The sequence below is a fragment of the Talpa europaea genome, assembly GCF_964194135.1.
Source record: "Talpa europaea genome assembly, chromosome: 6".
Taxonomy (NCBI): Eukaryota; Metazoa; Chordata; class Mammalia; order Eulipotyphla; family Talpidae; genus Talpa; species Talpa europaea.
The window spans coordinates 114,529,672-114,537,498 of NC_140072.1; positions in this window are offsets into that span (position 1 = coordinate 114,529,672).

The window sequence follows — 7,827 nt, forward strand, 5'->3', positions numbered from 1 at the left end:
ATTCTTTCACTTTGCAGAAAATTTTTAGCTTGTCTTTCTCTTTTTATTCATTTTGTGAGGTCATGTTGGTTTAAGCCTTATAGTTTGATGTAATCCCAATTGTGTGTAGTCTCTTTCTGTTGGAGATGAACCCACAAAGAATCAATGAAGCCTATCTCATGGAATGTTTTGCTTATGTTTGCTTCTATGTATTTTATATTTCATGCCTTACAACCAACTCATTTATCCATTTTGAGTTAATTTTTGTGTATGGGGTGAGATAATTGTCCAGTTTCATTCTTTTATATTAAGCTGAATAGTTTTCCCAACACAATTTATTGAATAAATTTTCCTTTCTCCAGTGTATACCCTTAACTCCTTTGTTATAGGTTAACTTTCCATATAAATGTGCATTTACTTCTGTGTTCTGAATTCTTTTCCATTGGTCTGTAGGTATGTTTTTGTGCCAGCACCATACTATTTTGACTATTATAGCTTTGTAATATAATTTAAAGTCTGGGAATATGATAATACCATTCTTCCTCTTTTTTGTCAGGATTGCTTGACAGTTTGGGATCATTTGTTGTTCCATGTGAAATTTGGTAATGTTCGTTCTATTTTTTTGCAGAAAGCCATTGAAACTTTGATAAGGACTGCATTGAATATCTATATTGCTTTGGATCAGATGGCCATTTTAACAATGTTAATTTTTCCAATCCATTTCCATTTTGTTGTGCCCTCTTCCATTTCTTTTAACAATATCTTATAGTTTTCATTGTATAGGTTCCTTCACTTCCTTTGATAAGTTTACTCCTTACCACCAACATCTCTTCCTTAAGTATTTAATTCTTTTTAATGTTATTTTATTTTTTTAAAGATTTATTTATTTATTTATTTATTTCTACAAGAACCAGGGTACAGGCCAGATGTGCAGGAGGGTGAGGGGATTGAGGGTGAGGGTGCGGGGAACAGATCAGGCAGACTGATGAAATATACTGCTGAGGGGAGCAGCAGGTTAAACAGGAGAGGTATGCAGCGCCATGTGGGACCCTCACTGGTGCCCGGAATCGAACTGGCGCTGCAGAGGCTGCAGACAGCTTCACAGCACAGCGCTCAACCACCTGCGCCACCAGGGGAGGCCCTGATTATCATGTTTTAAGGTGAAAAGCATAATACAGGAAGTTAGGAGATCTGGTTCCAGTGGCAACAGCAGGACAGGTTGCAGGTTGTAGGCAGCTCCCTTAACATTACTTAGATCTAATTTCCTAATCTGCAGAAATGGGGATAATGCCTAACTTACCTTCAGATGGTGTGAGGATACAGTGAGATAATAGATGTGGCACACTTTGCAGAGTTGAAAGGGAGATACAAATAGAGGTATTATTATATTAATAGATGATGATGTCATCAGTCCTTAATTGTTGCTACTTTGGGGGAAGATGAAAGACACATAAATTATTAGTGGAACTTTCTACTCACTTTTTAAAAATCTCTTTCCTCATTAAATTTTAAATAAAACTAACTGGTAATCAGGGCTGATTGAGTTTAAAGTTCTTATCGCTCAATTTAAGAAGCTTGTGTATTTAATTGTATATGGCATTATGTGCTCAGTACCTTTGGGAGGAGGGAAAGTGAGCCACGAATGACCAAAATACATCACTAGAATAAGAGGAAGAAGAAAGAGCAAACTCTAGAAAAAATTAAAAAAAACTCTTTTACTTCCTCAAAGCTGGTAAAAATTGTTTCCATTCAAAACCTCACTCACAGCAAACCTGCCTGGCAGTGCCGTGATTTCAAATACAGTCTGACTTATTCTCTTATGTATCAGAGACAATGCTATTTTTATTAGACTCCATTCTTTTTCCTTTTCCTTTGGGGAAAAGAAAGAGTGCATTTCTCAGCATCCTTTGTAATTCGTTTGGGGAATGTCACTAGTTCTGGCCAAAGAACTCAAATGAAAGTGACATGAGTTGCTTCAGGACCAAAGGATGAAAGAACTGAGTGTGATTCCCAAGTACTCTTTTTTCCCTGCCTGGATAACTGATGGAAATTCCCTATCAGGATAGCAGAGCAGTAAAATGGAAATAACCTCAATCCCTGAACTGCTATTTGAAGGGAGCTGCCTCTCCTTTCCAAGAGGAAGTAATTTATTTTTAAAGTCATTCTATGGGGACTATATCTGAGGGGGGGAAGCAAACATTGTTTAAAAATGAACAATGATGTAAAAATATATATAAATTAATTAATTAAAATTTAAAAAAATAAAGTCACTGAGATTTTTAAGATTTGTTTGCTAATGTAGACATAATAATTGCATATTTTGAAAAATTGTGAAATGGTCATGACCAAAGGTCCAGTTAACAACCATAACACATGGTGATTTTATTTCTTGTGATGAGAACTTTTAAGATCTACTTCTTTAGTAACTTTTAAATATATAAAGTGTTGATAACTTTCAAATATAAAATACAGTATTGATAACAATTGTCACCATGTTGTATATTATATCTCTAAGGCAATTATTAGAAACTGAAAGTTTGTACCTTTTGTATAGTTCTTATTAACATTTGCTCTAATTCATCTTTCCTGGTATACTAAAGACATTATCTTAAGGCTCTTAAAGAATTTTCTCTCTATTCATGAATATACACTAAAGTGGTAATATAATTCTACCTGTAATGGAAGTATGAGTCAAATTTCCTGACTCAGAAAATTACTCATTTTATAATTACTGATTAATTCCTCCTATGCACCAGGTAATAGATTAGATACTGTGCATCAAATGATAGACTAAGATCCTATTCATTCCCTCAAATTACTTATATTCTAGTGTAGAAACAGACAAGTAGTCAAACACTTACATTATATTGTGGTATATATGAACTGGAGTGGGTAGCTCACAAAGAACGGCTGATCCAGTCCTGAAGTTCAGGTAGACTTCCTGGAGGAGGTGATATTGAGCCTAGCCCTGAAAAACTAAAGGGAATCTGTTTATTACAGCTATTGTGAGAGCATGCAGGCCAAAGGAGGAACACATGCAAAGTCTTGAGGGTTAGAGAATGTGTGGTAAGCTTAGGCACATATAGACAACTCAGCAAATTAAGATGAAAGGCAATGGAAAGTATTGAGAAACAAGCTAGAAAATTCAGCTGGGAAATTTTCAAGGGTAACCTTATGTACCATGACATGGAATTTGAAATCCACTGTAAACAATATGAATGTTGTAAATAATTTAAATCAAATATAAGTGTAAATATCTAGGTGTGATCAGGAAACTCAGACCTTGAAAAACTAAATATGTGAGATTATTTCATGATACTGGTATGGGAAGGGAGAGGAAGGTTAAATATTCTGAAACAAGATCTCAAAAAAAAAACAAAAGGAAAACTGGTGAATTTGATTGCACCGACGTTAATGATTTCTACTCAATGGGAGAATCTGTTGGCAAAGTTAATATAGTGCCAAAGATATCTAAAAGAAGGATGTTGTGAGGGATTAAATCCAGAATATGTAAATAATCCCTGAAAATTATCCAAATAGGGACGGATAAAGGATAAAAATGACAGTTCAGAGAAAGAAAATGCTGACTGGGTTAAGCTCATGAGCAATTGGAGAGTTATAAATAAAAATAACTATAATATTCCCCCTCTTCACAATCATTTGGACATGCTTGAGAAAGGAAATTTTCAGTCATTGCTGTTAAGACTGAGCTAGTGCTGCCATTTTGCACAACAGACTGTGAAATTCTCAGTGAAATTAAATATGCTGACATCCTATGATACTGCAGGGGACTCAAACTTTTGGTATATGGAGAATTTATGTAAATATGCGGGAAAACCAATGAGATTAATGAATGCAATACGTGGTGGTTTGCAGTAGTGAAGCCTTGGAAATAACTTCGTGTCTTTCACTAGGGACATGCATGCACACACATGGCATTTGCTCCTGCTGAAACATGTAGCAGCAAGGAAAAAATCAACTGAATGGACAGATGTCAACATGAAAGATCACAAAAATAAGCACTGAATAAAATAAATATGAAACAGAATGAGATTTTTATCACAACAACATTTGTTTCCATTTAAGAACTCCATTTAAATACATTTAACCACACTGCATTTCTGAGGATACATAGTTAACTACATAAAGATGGAAAATGGAAGGAAAGGATATATGTTAAATATAATTAAAAATTGCTACCAATAGGGATGGAAGAAAATGAGGGAGATAATAAAGGAGAAAAAATAATAAATAATAACCTTGAAAAATGAAAACAAGACTGTACTAGGTTGAATAGTGCTTCTTAGAAGCTTATGTTCTTCCTGGCAGCTCAGGGTATGACTTTATTTGGAAATAGGATTGGGACAGATATAATTAGTTATGATGAGGCCATACTGAAGTATGGTGGGCCCCTAATCCAATATGACTGATGTTCTTATAGTTAAAGAAAGGACATAGAAACAGAGACACCAAAGGAGAAGACAATGTGAAAAACACAGGGAGACAGCCAGACAACAGCCAAGGCAGAGAGCGGAGTGACATATCTACAAGACAAAGATGCTTAGGCACTACCTAAGCTAGGAAGGAAAAAAGAAGCTCTACGTTGAGGCTTCAGAGTGAACAGGACCCTGGATACTGTTTGATTTTAGAGTTCTAGCCTGCAGAATTATACAAAAATAATTTGTCATGTTTTAAGCCACCAGATCTGTAGTGCTTTCTTATGACTGCCCTAGTAGAAAACTAATACAAAAACAAAATAAGACCCTACAGACCCATGATAATGGCTTGTGATAAAAGTGATGTCTAGGCACTTGAGTTACCAGACTAAATAGAGGCTACAGTGGAATTCTTATTTATTCTGGAATTGGGGGATGATATTAACACACATGTGAGAAGCCAAAACTGTGAATTCTAAGACCTGACCTGCGCAGAATTGATATTTGCCAGGCCTGTGGGGGAACGCGTGTTACCTGCACAGCTATGTGACAGGAATTATCATAGGACAATGCTCCTCCTTCAATATTAAGAAACACAACCCCAAATTACTTAATTGGGGTAGGAGTAGAAAAAAGTGATTACACAAGTTTGTGTCAATCACTTCTGCAAAAGGCACTCTTAGGTGCCTATGAATGAAGTTTATTTCTGAGATTGGCCATTTTAAATTCTGACAAGGAACAAAAACACTGGAGCTGGTCCCAAACCATAGTTAACTGTTGGCACTTGAGGAAAGATCAGCAAGCATCTCAGATTCAATTCTGAAATCTTATTTGTCCCTAAAGAGTAGACACAAATTGCCCCCAAATGCATGATCTGAGCATCTCCTTCAAAGTTAGTATTATTTTGATTTAGGAAGGAGAGGTACTGCTTCATGACTAAGTACTTGTCCCTATTAATACACACAGCCATCTCTCTCTCCCCTACAGACAACCTGCTCCATAGACTTTGGCATCTGGGGCCTTCGCCTCAGGACACATTCTCCACAATAGTGATTCTCAATTTATTTATGTATTTCCAAGGTATAATTTTTAAGGTATGCTTGACAATTGAAATCATACAATATTTAAAGTATGCAACATGATGCTTTGATATATTATGGAGGGACTCCCCCAACTGAGTTAATTAACACATACACTACGTCACTTATTTACCCACTTAATAGGTTAGAAGATTTGAGTTCTACTCTCCTACCAAAGTTCAATTACAAAATACAGTGTAAGCAACTCTAGTTACCATATTATATATTAAATCCTCCCATCTTATTCATCTTAAAACTGAAAGTTGTACCTTTTTACCAATTTTTCTCCACTTCCCCTACCTGGTGTTTCTCAATTTAGATGCTCGGAAGAGTCACTGGGTGGTTGTTCAACTATTGATTCCTTGGGATCACATTCCACCATCTCCAATAGCTTCCTGACCCTGAGAGAGTCTCACTCAGGAGGTAAATTAGGGCCAGACAAAAATCTTCATTTTATTAAAGAAACAAACAAGAATGTATTAGATGATTTTATTTATTTATTTTTTAAATAATAAATTTTATTTTTATATTCCCCCATACAATTGCAAACCCCCCATTCTGACCCCAATCCCTCCCCTCCCACCCCCCACCCCCCAAAAAGTGTCTCTGGTTCATAGTTTTTTGTTGATTTTGATTTTCACTTTCTTATAGTTATTCATTTTCCTGGTCCCTTATTTAAGTTTTCTAGATTCCTGCTATGAGTGAGACCATCCGGTATTTTTCTTTTTCTTTTTGGCTTATTTCGCTGAGCATGATCCCTTCCAGCGCCATCCATGTTGCTGCAAATTGCATGTGTTTATCTTTTTTGACTGCTGAGTAATATTCCATGGTATATATGTACCACATCTTCTTGATCCAGTCATCTATTTTTGGGCATTTGGGCTGTTTCCAAAGCTTAGCTATTATAAATAGTGCTGCTATAAACATAGGGGTGCAGGTGTTCTTTGGAATTGATGTTTCTGTGTCCTTTGGGTAAATACCTAGGAGTGGAATTGCTGGATCATATGGAAGCTCTATGTTTAGTAGGTCCAGAAATCTCCACACAGCTCTCCATAGTGGTTGGACCAGTTTGCACTCCCACCAACAGTGTAGAAGAGTTCCTTTTTCTCCACAACCTCGCCAACATTTGCTGTTGCTAGTTTTTTTAATATGTGCCATTCTCACTAGTGTAAGATGGTATCTCATGGTAGTTTTGATTTGCATTTCCCTGATTACAAGTGATGTTGAACATTTTTTCATATGTCTGTTGGCCATTTGCATTTCCTCTTCAGAGAAGTTTCTTTTTAGCTCTTCTGCCCATTTTTTGACTGGATTATTTTCTTTGTTGTTGCTGAGTCTCATCAGCTCTTTGCAGATTTTTGTGATCAGTCCTTTATCATTAGTGTTGGGTGCAAAAATGTTCTCCCAGTTGGTGGGGTTTCTCTTTGTTTTTGTTATTGTCTCTTTTGCTGTGCAGAAGCTCTTTAATTTGATGTAGTCCCAGCTGTTTATCTTTGCCTTCACTATCACTGCTTTGGGTGATGTGTCTGTAAAGATGTCTTTGATGTGCAAATCACGTAGTGTTTCACCTATATTTCCTTCTATATATTTTATGGTTTCAGGTCTTATGTCTAGTTCTTTAATCCATTTTGAGTTGATTTTTGTGTATGGTGTGAGGTAGTGGTCAAGCTTCATTCTTTTGCATGTAGCAACCCAGTTTTCCCAGCACCATTTATTGAACAAACTTTCTTTGCTCCATTGCATAGTCTTTGCTCCTTTGTCAAAGATTAGTTGACCATAAATCTGTGGGTTTATTTCTGGATTTTCTATTCAATTCCATTGGTCTGTATGTCTGTTCTTGTTCAATACCATGCAGTTTTGATGATTATGGCTTTGTAGTATAGTTTGAAGTCTGGGAGTGTGATGCCTCCATTTCCTTCTTTTTTTTTTCAGTAGAGCTTTGGCTATTCAGGGTTTTTTGTGATTCCATATGAATTTCATCAATAATTGTTCTCTTTCTTTGAAGAATGACATTGAAATTTTGATTGGAATAGCATTGAATCTGTATATTGCTTTTGGTAGGATGGCCATTTTACCTCAACATCATAAAGGCCATCTATGACAAGCCAGCAGCCAGTATCATTCTCAATGGTGAAAAGCTGAAAGCAATTCCATTAAGATCTGGAACAAGACAAGGATGTCCACTCTCACCACTGCTTTTCAATATAATACTGGAAGTCCTAGCCAGAGCTATAAGACAAGAGAAAGACATCCAAGGAATCCAAATAGGAAAAGAAGAAGTCAAACTATCACTATTTGCAGATGATATGATAATATACATAGAGAACCCCAAA